The sequence below is a fragment of the Anser cygnoides genome, chromosome 3 (genome assembly GCF_040182565.1).
Source record: "Anser cygnoides isolate HZ-2024a breed goose chromosome 3, Taihu_goose_T2T_genome, whole genome shotgun sequence".
Classification (NCBI taxonomy): Eukaryota; Metazoa; Chordata; class Aves; order Anseriformes; family Anatidae; genus Anser; species Anser cygnoides.
Genome location: NC_089875.1, coordinates 1,178,241 through 1,199,217, shown reverse-complemented (window position 1 = coordinate 1,199,217; position 20,977 = coordinate 1,178,241). Strand labels below are relative to the sequence as shown.

General features: G+C 42.3%; 1 long non-coding RNA gene across 3 annotated transcripts in view; it reads right to left on the bottom strand.

Annotated features, from left to right (window-relative positions):
• LOC106044709 (uncharacterized) overlaps positions 1–20,977 on the bottom strand; it is a 385,284-nt gene that overhangs the window by 170,835 nt on the left and 193,472 nt on the right. For all 3 annotated transcript variants that reach the window (XR_010830792.1, XR_010830793.1, XR_007162086.2), the window contains exon 8: positions 17,514–18,045. This is a non-coding gene — a long non-coding RNA (uncharacterized lncRNA). The remainder of the gene's footprint in view (positions 1–17,513; positions 18,046–20,977) is intronic.

Below are 20,977 nucleotides of genomic sequence, written 5' to 3'. Positions count from 1 at the left end.
AGAGAAGCAAGAATTTGTGTGCATTGCAATAGCTACATTCACAAATTTAGGCAAGAAACATTTAACTATTTTCTAGGAAGCGTAGGCCAAAACGGTAAGTTGAATTTATCTTCTGCATTATCTTAGGATGAGACAAAAATAAGCAAAGTCTAGGGTACATGACCAGAAATGAATGTTATATAAACAGCATCATTCATTGTCACAGAAATATGATCGCTATTATGTAACCTCTCCCAGCCTCCTGCCAGTGGATGATTATTTCCTACAGAGTATTTTCCACTGCTTTGCTCAACAGAGATTTAAGCAAATCAGTAAATAGCTTCCCCCTGCTTCCATTGGGAAGCTGTTGCGTGGCTATATAACTATCAGTTTGGCCTTACTGAAAACAGTAACATAATATTAAATCACGTATTTAATAGCAGCTAATTATGACAACAAGTAGGTAGCAGTAACACTACCCCTCCTCTCTTTCTTTCCTTCAGACAACTCCTTCCCATCCACAGGTACTACACCTACTTATTCTTCTATTGTTTCTCCTCTGATTTCTGAATAGCTTGTACTTTGCGTTTCCATTGTAGAAAAGCACACATTAGCACGGGCAGAGGTAACTGGCAAGGCTACGAATGCCTGACCTCGTATTTTCTGTGTCGTTACACCCAGTCACTCCCATACTCCTGCTGCCCTCTACCACAGTTCCTAGCAGAAGGATGGGTCAAAGAGGTGGCCTTGCAAGAAGGAATGAGAACAAGAACACCGTTATATCTAGCTGTGCTGTAATGCCACTACAGCAGAATGATTTCTTCGCCACAAGGCTGCACTATATGTAGATTTCACCTGTCGACAAGTCAAGCAGGATAGGTCTTGTGCAGAGAACAATCTTTTGAGGACCTTCTAAATGCATAAAAACTTTAAAACAATATTTGGGAAGGAATTTTTTTGGATCTAAGGGTAGTCACAGGGAAAATGTTCACGTGCTTATTTTAAATAGAGATTAAAGAATGCTCAAGCCTGCTTATTTTCAGCAGTCTGAAAAAACCTACTTCTTCATAAAATATTTTTGATTCAGAATAAACACAGCTAGAATGCTGCACTGTAACACTTTCATATTTGTTCACTTAGCTATGAAGGAATGCAACTTCTGCCCTTACCATCACTGATGTTTATGACATACACATACACAGAGAAATACACACATGCACACAAGCAACTGAACCCAACAAAGCTAAACCTAAACATTATCTAAATACTGTCTAGATGCTTTAGTAAACCTATACTGAAATGCCCAAATACAGACCTTGTTGGTGAAGGTTGAGACCTTGTTAATTCCAACCTGTCACTTCTCTACTTTTCTCCTGATTTACTAATTTAATCTGATCCAGTTTCATTCAAATAATTCTGGTAAACTGATGTATCTGGAGGAGAATAGACTCTCAAGCTTCTCACATGCCAGCAAATACTCCACTCCTACCACTATTCCAGCTGTTTCAGATATGCTCTGCCCATTTCTATTTGTAACACGTTCAAAGACTCAGGGGTCTGCAACCAGCTGAGAATGCACCAAGTTCTCATCATCCCAATGGCTGCTGAGATTTATTTCTTTATACCAACCCTTGCATCTATTGAAATAAATTGGGATTAGTTTTGATGTTGACTTCGGATACCCTGTAATCTGCTCTCCCATTCAGATAGTGGCTAGGAGTGAAGCATAGCTGCAGTATCATATGATAAACCCACAGCATGAATAAATGCTGTTTCCCATTCTCCATGCATTTAAATCAGAGGTAGTTGACCTGTTTAGGATATAATCTATTCAGCTAATAAAATCCAGCTGGCACGTAGTAAAACGTTTTAATCCATGATCCATGCATATACTTCTCTAGAAACAAAGATGGTTACAGACTGTAGCATATAAAACTTGCCCTGAGCTAGAGAGCCAAAGCCCTTTAGCACAGAGACATTTCTGAATTGTGAACTTTATAAAACCCAACCCATAAGTTCTGCAGATGTAGCTTATTGCTAAGAAAAAGCTAAGATGTTAACTGCCAGTGTTAGCTCATATAAGCTGGTATTTGTAAGAAGTGAGCTGTATAACTTGTATTATTTTTCTCACCTTTCCTGTATAGTAAAACCAAGCTATTGTAAATTAATGCTTTTTTTTTCTTCTCTTTTTTTTTTTCCTGTGGATTGTTTTTGCAATTTAATGGATGTGGTTTTGTCCTCTGCCATTTCTAAAAACTGTACAAATCAAAGTGTATTTTGTAAAAGATTTTTACTACCTGTTTAATAACTTTTTAAAAGGTTCTACTATTGCGTCATGGGACTACATATATGGCAAGTCTTCTCCTTCACGGATGAACAAAGAACATACCCAAGTAATACTTGGTAACATTAATGGCAGTTGCCATCCAGAAATCCCCTGTGCATTGTAAGTAAAGATATCCAGAAAAACTAGTTCACTTGAAACCTGATTTAAAGGCTCGGGGTTTGGACACAGATCCATACAAGCTGTTTAGCAGCAGATTATCCAGACTGTATCAGTTTTCCTTAATTTTATGTCTGCCTTTGACTATAATTTTAAGTTGTTTTTATCCAACAGTAGAGAGAGAGAGAAGACAAATCAAGAAAACACACAGAGGGATGTCTTAGACTGACCACTGACAGCTATTTCCTTCACCTGGCTGCAGACAGACACCACTCAATTCTGAGTATCCACGGTAGGACTTAGCCAGAGGCTTTTCCTTTTGGCATTTCATACTTTGGAGAAGCTTCTTTGCATGCTAATAAAGATGCCAGGAAGACCAGCTGCTCCTAAACAGTTTGCAGGGAAGCAGATATAATTAATTCACAAGTTGGATGCACATTTGACAGAGTGAATTGTTTTGTTACCCCCAAAAAATTGAGAAGCTCATATGTGAAATGTACATGCAAGTACATCTGCTCTCACTTAAATCCCATACATTTAGGCTGTCCTAACTGAAGACACTGTAGACAACTCTCATAGCTAGCCATGAAGATGATTTGCAGAATAATGTAAATACTGCTGTGCAAGGAAAAGCTTGATCAATAGGCCCCATAAGTTAGGAGGTATGAACTCACGGCACTTTAATGGTATGTCCAAGAACATTAAGATCAATCAATGTCTGCCCAGCCAGCCATGTTTACCAGGGCCTTGGTCTTCTTTGGGTCATCACAACCATGACTTCCACTAAACTCAATGCTCAAGACTCACGGCAGTAAGAACGTGATTATTTAAGCATTTTCTTCTTGCCTTTTTTTTTTCCCCCAACCATACTCACATAAACTTGTCACCCATTTGCATACATTTGAACAGTCTTCCTGACTATAAGGCATCTGCACTTTTATGTTCATATCCCTGACATCTGGAGTGCTATAAATTCAATGCTTGCCTTAGTTTTTTTTATTTTTGCTTCTCTCTTTCTCCCCCAAAAAGTGTTGGCAGTAGTATGGATCAATCCAGCCACATTCAGATCCAAACTCACTGGAGATTTCCAAGCCTGAATGACTCAAAACTGGACCAAAAAGTTAGAGCGGTGGAAAAAATCCACCAGCACTGTCTCTGGAAGGAAAAAGCAGCGTTACCATTCCACCACAACACGATTCAAAGGAAAATATTGACAAAGGAAGAATTCAAGAGATTAGATGCATGGCTAACGTTGCTTCAGAGCACTTGGGAAGAGGGCACTGGGAGAGGTATGACCAGCTCTCACCTACTTCTGCTACCTGCTTGCTGGCTTAAGCAGGTGTTGATACCGGTACCCAAGGGGAAACACATCTCAGGAGGGTCCAGGCTGAGGGATGGAGCACTGCTACAGCTTCCCTCCGTCTCTCCCTTTGGACCACGAGACAGGTAAGAGACCACCCCACCACTGAGCGTGGGGGTACTGGACACTGTACAGTGAGCATGGAAGCTCTGTGTTTGTTTAACGGGCACGTTTAGAGTAGCCAAGCACCCAATAGGGACATACGAGAACTGCTCTGTAGATCTCCAAGGTATTGCAACACACAATGCAAATGTACAATTAAGTTTTGCAAATCTGGCCAGACACCAAAGGCTTTGAAGTTGGCTGAACACAAAGTTCCCTGATTCTTCCCCTGACTCTCAGCTTTCCCTGTAGACTGAAGCAAAAAGTACAGATAATACAAGGCTGCTCATTCTTCTGTTGCCTGAACACTGATCTATTTTTCTTGCTCCGCTGGGACAGATGAAATAAGAGAAATGAAAACAGGGCCAGTCTGGTGTCTGTTGAGGGATCATCTCTTACTAACCAAGAAATGGCAAAATCCTCCTAAAGGTTCTTTGGGGAATATTTATTTTGTCTTGTGCTTTTACTGTAATTGTGTTAATCCAGTAGATTTGCTAAGCAGTAAAGCGTTAACTGGCATGTCTGAGGAATGCTTATTGGGTAATGCGTCTGCATGGGAAGAAGACTGAAAACGTAGTTTACATATGGGTGTGGACCATATGTGACAAAGAATACATTATGGTATATGTTTCCTTCATGGTAAAATATGATGAGGTAATGGGGAGCAGGGTTAAAAGCTGAAGAGCCTATATTTATGTGTCAAGTTCAAGAGGTCGTTTTAATTTCTAGACCCGATCAATGATGACAAACTTCAGCTCTGCTTTTGTACACACTCCAATAGCCCGGGAGGGGTAACTACCGTGTGTCCATCCACCCACCGAGCACTCCTGTGCTGGGCTGCTTCTGTTCTCTTAACCTGGCATTTTAAGTGGAAAACATTGTGCCAGGCACTGCAGAAAAGGCAAGTGAAAAGGAAAAAGAGTGAAGTTAAATTGCGTGAACTGACAACAACGAAAAATCGGGGTGCTAAATCACACCTGCAGCCATTTTGTGCATCACACCTCCATGTCTTCCCTACATGTAAGCAACCTCTTATCTGACCCTAAGCTGCGGGGTACATCAGGGGAGCACTCCCAGTTTCCTTTCTCTCCCTACCACGTTACGCTGCCCACAGCCTCCAGGATCACACAGGATCCCAGAGCCCACAGCTTTTTTTATTTTTTTTTTCCCCTTCTTTGCTGTTGTTGGCTGCTCTCACTGCTAGGGCTCAAGTCCTGTCAGCAGAAGCTTTGCAGCGGATGCACGGGGAACCTGCCTAACGTGCTACGAACTGACACCATTCCAGCAGTAGCCAGTGGTCTCACATAACGCAGTTATTTTTTCCAGGCCTGTTTTCTTCTTCCAGCTGAGCTCCCAAAAGGCAGCAATGCTTTAATAGACCCACACAGTGAAAAAATGAGCAACAACAGCATCCAAAAAGCTTTTGTTCGTTATTGCATCCAGCCCTTCTGGAGTGCTGAGACGAACTGGAGGGCGAGCTTGGCCAGCGCTTCCTGACTGAAGTGCTGCGAGTGCCCGACGAAGGTTTCACATGTTGGAGCTGCCCTGCATTCCACTGCATTACCTGAGAGCTAACGAGGAAGGTGGTGGGCAAACGAGGGTAGCAAACAATGTGGGGTCTCAGACACCTGCCCCTTTCTCTCCTTTCCTTTGGCACGAGGACGCCTGGCTGTCTCTGCAGATGCCACACACACAAGAATTTTGTAAAGCATGGGGAAAGCCTGGGCAGTAGTAAGTGCAATGCAGCATTGCCATCATAAGAGGATAAAATCCAGGGTTCAGGAACCACAGAATGACCTTTTTATTTTTATTTTTGAAGCAACCTCAGAGGACGTTCCCTTCCAGCAGGATCAAAGGCTCTAGAAGCCTTTGCTGCTTCTGGAAGGCTCTGCTGAGAGGTTTTCAAATCCACATTGACCAGAAGCGCAATAAGCAATTTCCATCACCTACAGAGCCCTGGCTTACAGTACAGCTAGCAGCTTGGGACCAAGCCTGGTCCATGCTAGATACAAGAGGCAACCTGAGAAACTGCCAAGGTGAGAGCTCGCCTGATCCACGAGAAGTCTCACCAAATGCAAAGCCAATAATGGAGATGCCAAAGGTTTGAAGGGGCACAGCTGTGCTGAAAGGCTGCCCGTTCCGTGACTCCCTCCCTCTCACCATAAAAACAAAGCTGCAAAAAACAATCCCTTAACACCTACGAGGCTCCATACATGAAGCTACCTACACGCAGCATGCATATCTCCCTCCCCTGCATCCCTTCCACCTCCCCGGGCTACGGGCACAGAGCCCCAGATGAGCAGTTTCAATTGCTTGAACAATGATCTTGGAAGTAAAATATTTCCCTCATCGCCACAAATCTTTATAAGTAGCGAAATAAACACCACAACATGCCTTCTTCCAACAGCTGGAAAATTATGGTCTGACTTAAATGACATCATTCTGTTTTCCTATGGAATTTTAGCGCTGTGAGATTTCAGGGAGAAACCACATGGTGGCTTGAGTCAGGGTGCAAGACAGTGTCGCGGCAAAGTGGGCAAACCAGAAGAGGGTGAAGCTGTCTTAAATAGGCCTTACTGCAAAATAAATGTTCCCAGAAAAAAAAAAAAAAAAAAAAAAAGGAAAGATTCCTTAAAAACCAATCAGATAGGCTGCTCTTTTGGCTCACAGCCATTCCTCAGTTCCAGCCTTCAGCAGCCCCATCCTCTCTAACCTATGACATGACTTTGCTTCTCATCATCTCATATTGTTCTCCCCCTCTGTCTTACTAAGCCACTGAAACAAAGATATGGAAGACGTTCCCCAGTGAGGAAATACCTCTGTCAGAGCAACTATGCAATTCTGGCGGCTCTTCAAAGGAGACAGCGCTGGATCTACGCCCTTAATTATATGCTCAATTGTGGATGTCATCAGAAGGCGTGGGACCATAGCGGGTGCACTGCAATCCCCTTCGTTGCATGGAGGCTTGACGGAAAAGAAAGGCTTGGTCCCAGCAAGCTACAGAGCCAAGTCCTGAAGCGTGACTCTAGAGCAGAAGACAGACTGCAAAAACGTATGATGGTAACAGAGTCAGAAATTGCATGTGGCCAGAGACACAATCACCAACTTCTAGCAGGAAGAGGAGGCTCAGGTTTCCTGTGTCACCATATTCAGAGATGTAGGCTTCAGCTAATTTCTGTGCAAAGCTTTGATCAATGTGCAAATATAAAAAGTACTTTTCTTTTTCTTCCCTCCTCTCCCCTGATTCAAGTCCTTACCATGCCAGGGCCTCACCAACAGTAAGACATCCAGAGCTCCGTGATTTTCATCAACAAGCCCGAGCATCGTTAAAGGTTTGGTCAGCAGCTCTGAAATTTTCTCAAGCACAATTCTAATTCAGCAGTAGACAGTGCAGTTGGGCACTTCATAGATGGATCCAAAAATCATTGAAGCCAGACAAATTCTGAATTGTCCTTGGCGATCCCTGCTTCGCTGTAAACTACCTACTTATTCCAAATCATAGTTGTGGGAAAACAGCAGCAGCACTGGTGCTGACGTCAGGTAGTAATCAGGCTGAACACAACGTCAGAAATGAAAAAGGGCAGAAGAAAATGAGAAACACAGAAGACTGCTTTGCTGAAATTCCTTATCTGTTTAATTCCTATAGAAGGCCTTGAAAAATCTTTTCAGTGTTCCTGAAACAATTCAAACTTCAGTAGCTCTGGTTTCTATAAACCTTCTTACTTCCTCCTCCTGACCCTCCTGATTTTCCCTCTTCTGTTGGATAATCCTGTATTTAACCCAGGATGCCAAAACTAAAAAGCCAAGGTGTGTGTTAAAACTTCCTCCAAACCAGGAATAACCCCTGCCCCTTCCTTGCCAAGTTTTTCTACGTCCTTTTTTGTCATGCAAAGGAATGAACATCGTACATTCAAACCTGAAATTCCATACTTTTGTTAACTTTGCTTGCTGTTATTATTTATAAGCAATTCCACCAACTTATTAACTTTCTATTGCCGTAACTGCTTAGTGGGGTCGAGAAGAAAGAGCAATGCTTCAATACTTCAACAATGAGGAACAAAATTGATGGATAAATGTGCATATCACTTTAATGTAGCCAGCCCTATATATACACATAATTTTGTGTGATTTATATCCCTAATTAGATTCCCATGGCAACATTCTTCAGCTAACAATGTGTATCATAATCACCTTTTCTTCATACAAATGATTTCCTTAACTTTGCATGCATAACTTAGCAGCTTTTATTTTTAAAACTCGTGTTAACAGTTTCTCTCTTGTTACCAGTAGGGGTGCTATGATAAGAAACTAATTTGCTGTAAAAATTACTCATTTGTCAAATAAGCATTAAAATAATTGTTCCCCTTTTGACTGTTACCCTGCTGTTTCCAGTCATTTTCAAAAACTAAATTATTTACTCATTTGAAAGTTCAGCTGTGCATATTTTAATTGATATTCCCTCATAGGACTCATATTGTTAATGACAATAATTAACCCGAAATGGCTGCTAAATAATTATGCTGAAAAGATACGAAGTATTTGTGCAGAAAGTAAAATCAGCATTTGAGAAACCATCAAAACGTACAACTTTCCTATTTTATGGCAAAGCGCAGTAATAGTTCATAATCAAATTAAGGATGAAAAGGAAAAATGTAGATTACATGCTTTGATGCAGAATACTTTATGTTTCCAATATAGTATGGTATTCTAGCTAACAATGAGTACTCAGTCATTTTAATAAATCCCTAGTATTGCTATTCCAGATAGTAATATAAAGTATTCTCATGAAGTCAGTGCAGTTAGGAATGTGGTAAACTATCCATTAATAATATTTCTGTGCCATCTATCTCTTGCATTTCATTCCAAGGAATCAGACCCCTGTAATAATTTATAGCTTATGGAATTAATGCTGAAGGCTCTCTTCTGGCAAGTGTTGTTGATTTCAATGATGATAGCTAAAAGCTATTCAGACCCAGCTTCTTTCTCTGGACACATCACGGGCCAGATGCATTACCGACCTATTGTTTGTGTAACCATTTATACTAGCACAAAAGTGATATCATTTTTGATTTAGTTTCTTCGCTTGTCAATAGTGCAAGTTAAGGGTGAAGCAAGCTCCATATGTACTGTGAAATAAAGAGACAGGATAGGTTTGTCTACAAGGGAAACAATCTGAGTTAACTAAGGATGTGATTTTAATGTCGGTTTCTATATACAACTATATTAAGCCCATGTGGACTCACTCATTCAGAATTAAAATAGCCCTAATTCACTTTAATCTAATTCACTTCCAAAGACCACAGAGGGGTTTAAAGTTGTTTAATCTATTTGAACAGCTCATTTGAATCCACATGCCTGACTGTCCCCACAGACACCCACACAGACAAACAAAAACCCAATAAAGCAGTGGTGAGGTTAAGAGTATGTTGGCAGAAAGTTTGACTTCATGGCTTTTTGACGGAAAATTTGGTTTTCAACTATACCGTCTCTTTGAAGAAGGTGTTGACATCGAGTGCTCTAAATTTCTCTTGGAAACTAAATTCCATTTCTTAAAGACATCCTGAAATGCTTCTGCAGTGCTCCCTGGCTGAATGTCACACAACCCCATAGCCTGCAGACTGAGCAGCTGGCCTGACGTGCCAGGGTGCCAAGCAAAGGGGTAAAACCCAGGTGCATCAGACATATATTCTTGCTCCAGACCAATTTCCCTATTTTAGACCAAAACGTTTCTGGCTTTTGATTTGTTATAGAAAATTCATGATTTTGCATGGAGGAACAACACTCCCTCCCTCGTCTCCTGCCTCAGATCAGTCCTACTTGAAAAGGCCTTTTCCCATAGCCCATGTCAATAGAGCATCCCCAAATCAGAAGGGTAGGTGCTACCGGCAATAAAACCAAACGCTTGTCATCTGTTTGGGGAACGTCCCCTATATCATGGGTGCTAGGCTCTTCCAAGAATAAGGATGCATCTGAACTCACAGCTTAAGAGTCACCAGCTCCTTACATTTTGCTGTTTCAGGAAAGGGTAGGCTTGAAGGAAACACATGGTCTCTGCTCACAGGCTCTGGTTGGTGCTCTGTAGCTGATGCACAGGAGCATTGGTTGGTCACATTCCTGCTTCTGTACAAGGTTTTGCAAAACAGATGATCTTCTATGGGCGAGTTTTTAAGATCTGAGAAGCAAGTAGTGTCTAGCTCACACGTATGGTGTAGATTAAGCATAGATGAGTTGCCAACCTTTCCAATTTTGAGTGCGTTCACTGCAAAGCTTGCTCTCTAAGAATCCTATGGTTACATGAGACTTAAAATAAGCAGATGTATATTCTTTGCTAGAAAAAAAAGCAAAAATATCTCACCTGAGTGAACTCCAAAGCCTCCAAAAATATGCATATTTAGAAAAAAGAAGTCTGCTGCTTTTGAAAAAGTAATTCCTAATTTGTGAATGCTCTCAGTTAGTAAAATGCTTCATTGCATCAATTTAAATACTCCTGGTCAGAGAATGTTAATATGAACGCATGTCTTACTCACTTAAATTGCCTCCCCAATTCTTGTATGTTTTCACATGCAAAACCCCAGAGGTACATGTGTAATCAGCAGCATTCAGAGCTTAAGCATGCCTCTCCGAAAGCTTGGCTCATTTATAGCTACCTTCCACATCTACTAAGTTACATGTTGGATTTTGAAATCAAGCACAAATAGCCAACAGACGAAGAGCATATTTATGAAAAAAAGAATGTTCTCCTATTAATTGCTCAACCTATTGCTGTCTGAAAAATAAGTGCAAGCTATTACTGGCACCAGATGACTCCCGGTTTTCACTGGCCAGCAAAGCTGCATCTGCAAGTTCAGTGAGATCAGTAAACACTGTAGGTTAAGTAACTGGTTACTAATATTTTCCTTGAGCTACAAAACTTTTAAACAAACAACAACTGTGATTGCAGTAACCTTCCAGAGGTTAACAGCATGCAGGTGGTCAATTTGAATTAAATGCAAAACAGACGGCGGCAGCATTGTAAACTGAAGATCTCGGTTAAGTTTGGTTCAAGAATTGGGTCTTCTTTCTCAAAATCCTCAACAATACAACACACAAATGTCAAAATGACAAAAATAAGGAAGTATGTCATAGACTAAGCATTTTAATGCCCTTTCTGGCTCACTTTTGTAGGCTGAACTGTCTGTGTTGACCACATTTGATGGCATCAGTACATAAGAGTGGCTGTGTGCACGAGCTTTTAATAGCTGAAATAAATGGAGGTGGCCCATCAAGTACTTTTCAGTCACTACCTGAAATGTGCTGTGGGCTTGTGTTTTAAACCACTGGCATGATGCATTTTATACTTCATTTATGATGCCACTTGGCTGACCTCGTGAGATAGCTCTAAGTATTGGCAATAACATACTGAACTACAAACAGGTTCAAAGCCAGTTAGGTAAGGTATGAGCGATCAGAAAGGATTATTCCCATCCTCCCAGTGACCTTTCTAAAGCCAGCCCCTCAGTCTGTTCCCAAGCAGACAGGTATACCTAATACCATCGGTGACCACCAAGAAACCTCCCTGGGAGGTCCCCCCCAAAACAAGTGCAGATTAAAGAGCAGCAGGAGCTGAGGTTTCCATAGCCCAAGAGAAACGTTTTCTCCAAGGCCAACAGAGCCCGCGAGGGGAACCTGGGGGTATTGGCACTGCTAGGTACTCCTCTAAGGAGACTACATAAAAGCTCCTGGTGTAGCTCCCAGACACACCTTGCAGGTGCTCAGTTTCAAACCTAACATAAAAGCTTGGTGGACGTAGCCTGGCAGAACAATTGTTGCTGGAATGGAAAGTAAAAACAGAGGAGAAACACTGAGAAGTCCTCCATCCCATGCTGATCTTTGGACAGTTCGGTCCACAAAGCATCTGCACTAAGGCCTTTTAGTGAAGTGATTTCCAAAGCCAGGTGCTCCCTTCTGGGGCCCCCTGCCCACTCACCTGCCTACCTGAACAGCATGGCTGCGAGCCAGCTAATGCTATGAACCCAGGGCACGCAGGAGCTGCCACCATGAGGGACACAAGGGGAAAACGTTGCAGAACTGAGTTGCTGCATACACGTACAGGCAGCCGGCACATGGACTCTGTAGAAAAGCAGCCACAGTTCTGAAATTTGACATTACTCAGAGGTTCGCATTCGAGTTGAGTGGCTGCCAGTAAATAAATATAAATCCGTTGTCAGGGTGTTTCATAATGACGAGCTCCTCAAAGCTAGTAATACTCATCCCCTGATGAAGCAATATCCCTGTAGGTACAATTGCTTCTCAGGCTCCAGTAACAGCTCCCAAACTACTGTGCCGGAGCTCAACGCAGGGCATGAGTCAGAGGAGGCTCCAGCACCCTCAAACACAGCAGCGTGGTGCAAGCGAGGTCAGGGCGCTCGGCACCCGCACATCTTCCAGGGGCTGCTTCAAACAAGTCTGGGGGAACAGCGAGGTTATAGATATGTTGCAGAACAGTGATACAAGATTCCCATCTAGTGCATTAAAACACACAAATGTTCTTTGGCTGTGCTGCTTAAGATAGGCATTTCCTTGGCACGTGCATCCTACCCCATCACGGACAATCACCTCCCATGTCCTCCACCATGCAGCTGTACGCAGGGGCTGATCGCTGCACACATGCACGTCACCTAAATACAAATCCCAGCCGGCCAGCCTGGGTGGCAGAGCTGGAGCAGGGAGCAGCCAAGCTGCACCCTCTTTCTACAGCTCGGCAGCAAGTTTCCAGGAAACTTACAGGAATTTCATTACCTGCATAAAATCCGGCTTAAATTGGCCAGTTCAGGAGTTAGTAGGGAAAACAAACACTTGAACAAGTTTTTGACACACTCGTGAGGTCTCCTAGTTCAACAAACACTCAGTCACAATCGATTAAAACAATTAAACAACAAAAATTTTGAACCTCTTAAAATGCAGATCAACCTGCAGTGCAATGAAGGTCCAGTATTATCCATTTCTTCTCCTAAACACACCTCTGTTTTCTTTGCCATTTATTTGCTCAATGTGCCTCTAATTTCAGCTGGAAAAAACAGAGAACTGAAATGTTCTTCCAAAAACCACAGGTTTCTTATTCTCAGTGATTTCTCATCACCGAGAAATTACAGGAATAAGATTTTGTGTCTCACCTGAAGCAACGGACCCTTGATTCCTTAATGATGCGATAATTCTGTTACAGACAGCAACTTTGGCTTCAGCTCCAAGGCAAGAACATGTAGCAACGGCCTGCACACCAGGAAGCAATACTTTTCAGCCTCTCCAGCCTCGCCCTGCATTACCTGTGAGTGATGCATTACCAAACCGAATGCCAGAAAAGTGCATTTCAGAATAAAAAGTATAGGGTTTCCTAATTTGATTTAAATCAATTATACCATCTCTCACTGGAACGCTCATGAGCTTCAGAAATAAAATATATAAATGGAACCAGCTGCTCCAAAGACTCTTTCCTTGGGATAGATTTCACTTGAACTCAATCAGCTTTCTTTTGCAACACGTTATTGTCATGCACCATCAGAGTGGAGAGCACACAGGGCTGGATGAGTTACTGCAAGGTAACCAGCTATGGTTGAAAACAAAACAAACAAACAAAAAAAAAGATTAAAATTCTTTCCTGCAATGGCTGACTAAACCCCGAGGAATTAATTAATTCCTCCGGGGCTGACAGGGAAACTGAGGTAGTTACTGGAGCCCTAGCAAAACCCATTAATTTATAGCTAGTTACTACATTGCGTAATCTTTCTGATTTGTCCCAGTCTGGAGCCCCTCTGCCCAACAGCACGGAGGTCTGCAGTGTTCAGGATGAAGAATAATTACAACTGGAGGAGCACATGCAACCAAAGCCCCATGTTCTTTAATCTCCAAGTATAATGCATGTGTAGATTTTGGCATCGCTCTTAAAATGATTGTTTGTAACTAAATACCGTATCTCAGCGCTTAGATACCACGATGACTGATCTTTTCACAAATCAGAGTAAATATATATGGCCAAATCCCGGCTCTACTGAGCTCAATGGGAGCAGTGCCAGCCACTTCAAGGCAGCCAGGGTTTCACGCACAGGGTTTTCAGCAGCCCATGCCGTCCAATGCTTTGGTTGTTTTTTTAGTATTTTCAATTCCTTTTCTCATCAAGCCCTCTTTTCCCATCCAGCATCTCCAGTACGGCTGTGCCGAGATACAAGTGCACACTGAACTCCCAGCCAAAGCACATCAGTATGAAAATACCCTCTGTTAAAATCAAATACAATTCTAGCTTCAGCTGACAAAAGCATCCTCTGCCTTTGATTCACTCTGTCAGGCTGTCCACAGCCCTCACTCCCGAGGCAGTGGCCAGAGGAGAGCTGCCCAAGGACTGGTTGTTTTACAGGGTGACAGATGAGTCTAGGATGGTCCAGGCCAGAACAGAGTTAGGGAGGTAATGACAGCCTTTACTCTCTATTTCCCTGCTTTTGTCAATTCAAATCAAACCAGATTTCCTCACTTTCTCCCCGTCTCCCTGGAAAACCATCCTCCCCAGCACCTCTAAAAAGGGTCAGGATAAATCAAAGGCAATTGCTCTCAGGCACTGCCCCGTTAAGCCACGCCAGGGGTCTCTGAGGGCTCCTCTGCCACAGATCACACTCCTGAGCCCTCTGGGACCCATCTTTGTACACCAACCACCCGGCTTCCTCCCAGCACTGCACAGGTGAGTGGCAAAACCAAGAGCACCGGCGCTCCTTCGCTCTGCGGCGCTCCTCCAGTAGCAGCACATAACAAAACGAGCTCTGGGGGACAGCCCCATCCTCTGAAGTGACACCCGTGAATTCCCCTGGGCTCTCTGCATACCCAGGAGGAGCCCCCTGCACCCATCTGACAAAAGCAAACAGCCCGCCAACGTAAGCGAGCAAGAGCTGCCAAGCAGCAGTAGGCAAAGAAGGCAGCAGAGGGCATTAAGAACCACTACGACCATCTCTAACACGGCTTTTAGGACTCGTATCGTTTTAGAGCTCATTTTGAAAATATGCAAAGACAAAATAAAGGAAAACTCCACATCTTTTTCTTTTTTTTTTCTTTTTTTTTTAAAGCTCTGTCCTTAAAGAAGTCAGCATTTTCTGAGGCAGCTACTCATATGGCTTCCCTTACTGCATCATCCAAATGTCCAATATCCCTCGATAGACCTACACGTGCGACTTCCCTTCACAGTAAGCAAATACCTCATTTTACAGCTAGAGTACTGTGTCAAAGAAAGGCACAGAATCTGTCATCTTAACGATATAATGCACCCACATCTGAACATAAGGTGATTTCCACAGCTACCACATGCTTAATTTTCACTGACCCCAATAATTTATAATGCAAAAATAGGTATTATGTGCAATAACTATTGACTTAGGAGAGTCAAGTGAAATACCGACTTAGTCACTAACAGGCTAACAAACTCTGTTTGCATTAATACATTTACAGACTTGCATTCGTAAGCAGTCAATACCAGAAATGTGTTTGTATAGGATTAACAATGTCAAATTAATATGTATGACAAGACAGCAGCTGCTGTAACTTGACTAAAGCTAAAATGAAGACGTAAATCCAAACGGTCTTGTGAATGAAGAGAGAAAAGGAGGACGGAACAGAAAAAGACAGAATGAAAGAAAGGAAGAATGAGTTAATGTGCTCTTTACCAGGGGGCAGAGCAAGTTAAAAAGGTGATTCCTTTCCTTTACCGGAAAAGATTGAAAATGTAGATCCTATGGCTAAAATATTCAAAGTAATCACTAACAAATAAGATTATTTTGGAGAAGAATGGATTATAATAATAAGTCCTGACTAAAGAAAGTGTTTTTTTCTTAGGCAAAGTGGGTCAAAGAAGCAAGTGTTTGGTATATTCCCAGTAACATTTTCTTCAATGAAAAATGGAAGTGTGAGGCTTCTCCCAATGACAATGTCACAAAGAGGGGACAAGAATTTTCTGAAGTTTGAAGGACGACTCCCCTGAAAAGCATGTCTGAGCTGGTTACCCCTGTAGGATGAGGCAGGGCTGAGTTAAAGTGGAAAAAGGGTTTTCCAAGAAACAAGCTTCAGGCTTTGAGAAAGACGTTAGTTAAATGTGTCCTGAAAACCACCTTGTATTTAACTGCAGGGACCTACGAACCCACTGTTGTTATAACACTTTTGACAGCTGGGGGAACTACGCAATCCAAACCATACAAAAAAAAATGTTGGATAGATGTGGACCTCTTCTCCAAAATCCCATCCCATTCCAAATCTCAGCACTGGACATTTTGTCTTTCACAGTATCCAACCTAAACACCCGACTGGCTCGACCGAGCTGTGAGCTCCACCCCTACTTTCAGTGGTGGAGATGGCATTCAAGGACCATATGGCAGTAGGCGACAGCCAATGCAAACATCGTATTTCCTTAGAAAATACCGGCAGAGGACTGAGAAATATGGTCAAGAGCCAACTTGCAGAGGAAGAACCATTACTAAAACAGCCACATGCATTTCATATCCCATCAGGTTCCTCATATTGGAACGTGTGCTATTGAACTTTTTTCTGATCTGGGGAATAGCAGGAATTAAGCTTTCACCCATTTTGCCAAAGGACCTGCAAGGTTGTTTATATGAGTCTGAAAGCAACCTCCCTCTTCTTTATACGACAGAGCGCTACAGAAATGAAATAGGATCAAGAGGGCTTTAGGCATGCCTCTTAAATGCACACTGGAGAAGTAACAGGTGAATATTAGCCAGAGCTTTATAAACTTCTGTTGATGGGACAACCCTCCCATCTTACCTAAAGGGAACTAAAGGCAAGGCTAAAAGCTGAACTGGGACCTACTGGGAAGGCCATGAAGGAAAAAAAAAAAAAAAAGCAAACAAAAAAACAGAATTAAGAATCCCTTCCCTCACTTTTTTTTTTTTTAATTTACTCTTTCCTTTTCTCAGCCTCCAATATACAGAGAAGCAGAGATGCTCCCCTGGACCCCACACTTCCATATTCACCAACCACCATGGAAAGCTGTGCAAAACTTTTCTTGTGCCCTCAGGAAGCTGATGAAGTTTGAAAAGAAATAAAGCACACAACTTTATTGAGGTCGGCGCAAGCCCAGAGACTTGCGAGTTGCATGTCACCGTTAATCAAAGTGACTGTGCCAACATGATTAGAATACCCACAAAGCCAAGCCAATGAAGCAGCTAACTGAGGGAGACCATGGAGCAGATCGCAAATACCACTGGAGTTGTACATTGTCTCGAAAGATTATCACTGCAGTTGTTCAAACTCTTGTGACCAACAAGGGATTCCAGTGACTCATTGCTATTGTGTTCCTGCAGCTCAACACTATGTCCCATGCATATTCTGGAGCTCCATAGCACCACATGTGTATAACAATGTGCCGCACTTAATAAAATATCTTTGCGGTAAAAGAAGTACCAAAAATATTTGCACAATAGCAGAATGCCAATCGAGCACTGGACTACATTAGAACAACTCATTGGGTGTCATTCCAAACAGCATCTGCCATGGCCCCAGGAAGTAATTTAAAAAAAAAAATAGAAATAAGAGATTTTTCTGAAAGATCACAGCTTTTAACATACTAAGGAAACTTCAAGAACAAATTAACATATGACTCACCTCCCTGAGGTCTATCCCATGGTTTCATTATCAGTCGAGCAGAATCCATTGTTGCGAAAGTAGTTCAAAGCAGCCACTCCGTCCATGTGCCATGCTCAATACACAGCGAGTCTTCACGTACAGTTTTGTTAAAAAAGAGGAGGAAGGCAGGATAACATTTAAAAAGAAAACAAACAATCCCCTTCACGCTGCAGTTGGAAAGGCCAGGAAAAGCCCGTACAAGTCAGTAAGGACTAGGAAAGAAGACGGTTGCTTTTCAGATGATTTTAAAACTTTCCCAAGAAAATTAGGGCCTGCAGCTGGGGCACACCAATCAGATGCTCTGGCAAAGGTCACAGAAGGAAAGATCCCCTGCCAGTTCAATAGCAGTGGTTTCTTCAATAATCTCGAAACAACGAATAGCATGTGATCACTTCTTCTCCCGCGGGATTTGGGCAGGAAAATAAGGCCCACATCTTAACTGCTGTCCTCCTGAATGCATCAGTGCAGAGCGGAGTGGAGCATCCTCTTCAGAGTGCAGGAGCCAGGCACACTGAAATGAAAATGACAGGCTTAATTGACAACCTGGAAAGGAATCATGGAGGAGTCCCATCCAAAAGACACAGCTTGGGCTCCTGCCACAGCTAAAGAGGCAGATGTAACTTCTGACACTGACAAGTGCTGACTGTAATATCAGATGAAGGTAAGAGATAACAGGGAAACCCTATACATCAATCATGTCATAGAAAGAAGGCACCACGTGTGGCAAGAATCTAGGCTGAGTTAAAGGTTAAAAGAAAGGAAGCATGACAGTAGGCTTTCCCTTGAATAATTGAGGGGAGGGAGGCAGGCAGCTCTGTATTTTCTACTTAAAGTCCTGATAGAAAACTGCATGTGCAAACAGAGGGTGCTCTAACATTAGATTTGGTCTGCTGAAGGATGGGCAAGCAGCGGGTGGGAGCCCTGCAAGAGGAAGGACACATCTCGAGGGAGGCTGCTCCTTCCCTTCTTCTCTCCCAGCTGATAGGTGTGACAGGAGCCCCTGCATGCTGGGCAAGGACTGCACTGAAAATACTTCTGCTCTTCTCCTTCCTGTTTTTTTCCTTCTTTTTTTTTTTTCCCTCCATCTTTTTCTTTCCCTCCTTCCCCCCAAACCAGGTTGAAAAAAAAGAGTAGTTGGCATCGAGTTTAACAAATGAGCATTCCACTACCAGGAAGAGCATTTTCAAAATCCTGTTCCACGAGAACAAACAAGGTACAAGGAGCCTTAGGGGTAAGATGCACAGCACACCCAGAGGCACCAAGCCATGGCAGCACTATCGTACACGTGGGCCTTCTCCTCAATAACCAGCCCTTTCTCTCTGCCTGCACATCAGGCGCCAAAGGAAGACCCCAGTGTCTTCCACTCTCTTGTGGACATCCGTGTCCCCAGTGAGTAACTACTTGCCACCACTGCACTATCCAAAAGCCTAAAATCTGGCACAAATATTATGCTGAGAATCAAGCTCTTCACGACAGATATTAAAAATAAGTAGCTAAAAGGATAGATATAACAGAGCAGAACTGCACAGCTTTCTTTGTGGTCCTCCACTTCCGCAGAGACACAGAGCATCCTGCTCACACTGTTCCACAAAAGCATCCAAAACGTAAAAGCCTGAAAGTGAACTTCTCAAACTTTAAAGCATCACTGAAGTATACCATGCAAGGTGCGCTCTGCATGCATATAGAACAGAAGCCCTGCAACGCACAAAGTTTTCTACAGATATTCAAGAGACTCTTTCAACTTCTATGCACTTAAGCAAAACATCACTGGGGCAATGTTAATCCTCTTGTTTACAGTTACACCCACAAAAGAAAGGGAATTCACAGCTCTAGATCAAACAGATACACTGAAGGGAGCTATTTAACATCACTAAGGATAGCATCCTATAATTACTGTATCAAGAGGTTGGATCTTTCAACACAGGTTTTGCTTTTAAAAAAGAAAGGAAATGGGGAACTTCATTCGACTTTGTTTTTTGCCTCAATCTCATACATAACTTCAAGTTAAACCTAAACTGATAACAGCAAGTACCAATTTACCAACTGTTCTGGGGGCTCAGATCGTCAGAAAAGTATACAAAAGAGGTGATGCAGTTAATGCAACATCAAAGTATAGAGCAACCAAATGCAGCTGTACACCCAGATATACACATATATTTTAACCTTTGCACCTGCAAAGCATAACATCAAGGGCATGTTGATAACAGGAGAAGAATTCCTGAGGAGCTCAGTGCAAAACATAATCCTTTACCATAAGGCCCTGAGCATCCTCCAGTTTATGTACAAGGTCTTATTGCCCTCCACAGAGCATACTCTGGGCAACACCGGCTGCCTGCACTTGCTGAAACTGCAATCACACTACTGTCAGGGGGAAGTTTTCCAAGCAGCCTTAGCCCTAGGAGATCAAGAAAGGTGTCTTAGCTATATAAAGTAGACACCCAGACACACACACAATCCAAATTTGGGACCTCTTGTAGCTTTTACTGCATTTGAATAGAAGCTAGGCTTGGTACTTCCATTCTTGATGGCAGCTGAAGGCTCAGAGTGAATGCTAGGCTACTGTAAATTCTCTAAACTAATTAAAAAGGAGAAAATCTGACTCCAATTTCCACCAAAGTTAATCAACCGCCTTACCAGAAGTCACCACAAAGCACACAAGATGTGCTTGAACCCCTTCAGTATAAACAGTCTACACACAACTGTAGGATTCGTGGTAATAGAAGATATCCTTACATCCTGATAATCTCCAAGACGAACAAAAAAAAAAATAAAATAGAAGGAAGCTTGGAAACAGCCAAAACACAGTGGAATTTTGCTAGCAACTTCACTAGAATAATCCCTTTTGCATTAAAATCCCAGTGACGCCGCTCCTCTGTGCCCTTGAGAAACCCCATTCACTTTTAGCAGCTGAAGCACTTAAGACCTACAACATAAAGCAATTGGCTTTTGAATGCAGGTTGCTTCATTTTAAAACATTACTGCTCTTTGATGTTTATCTGTTTAAGAGAGCTTATTGCAGCTAATTCACAGCAGGAGTGCCCTGTGGCATCCTCAAAAATTATATTAAAAATATAAAAGATAAGAAAGGAAAACATAATAATTATATAATCTAATTTTTTATGGCTGCACAACAAAAATTAAATCCTAATTTTGTAATGTATATGCATAGAACTATTTCTGACACATACCAAAAGCATGAAGCCATCGTACACAGGGCTTTTTATTGGAAAGTCTGACAAACTGAAACAGCAAGAGGCCCAATCCCATATTAGTTAGGTTTCAACTTTATTTAGAAAATGAGCTGCAAGGATAAGCCAGAAACATATGGATGGAAGGCTGTTATCCGCAAACAGAGTCAATGTGCAAATGGCATTTTTTGATTTACTAGAAATAATACTACAGCAACTGCTGCAGTCACTCCCCCGCACCACTTACATTAAATT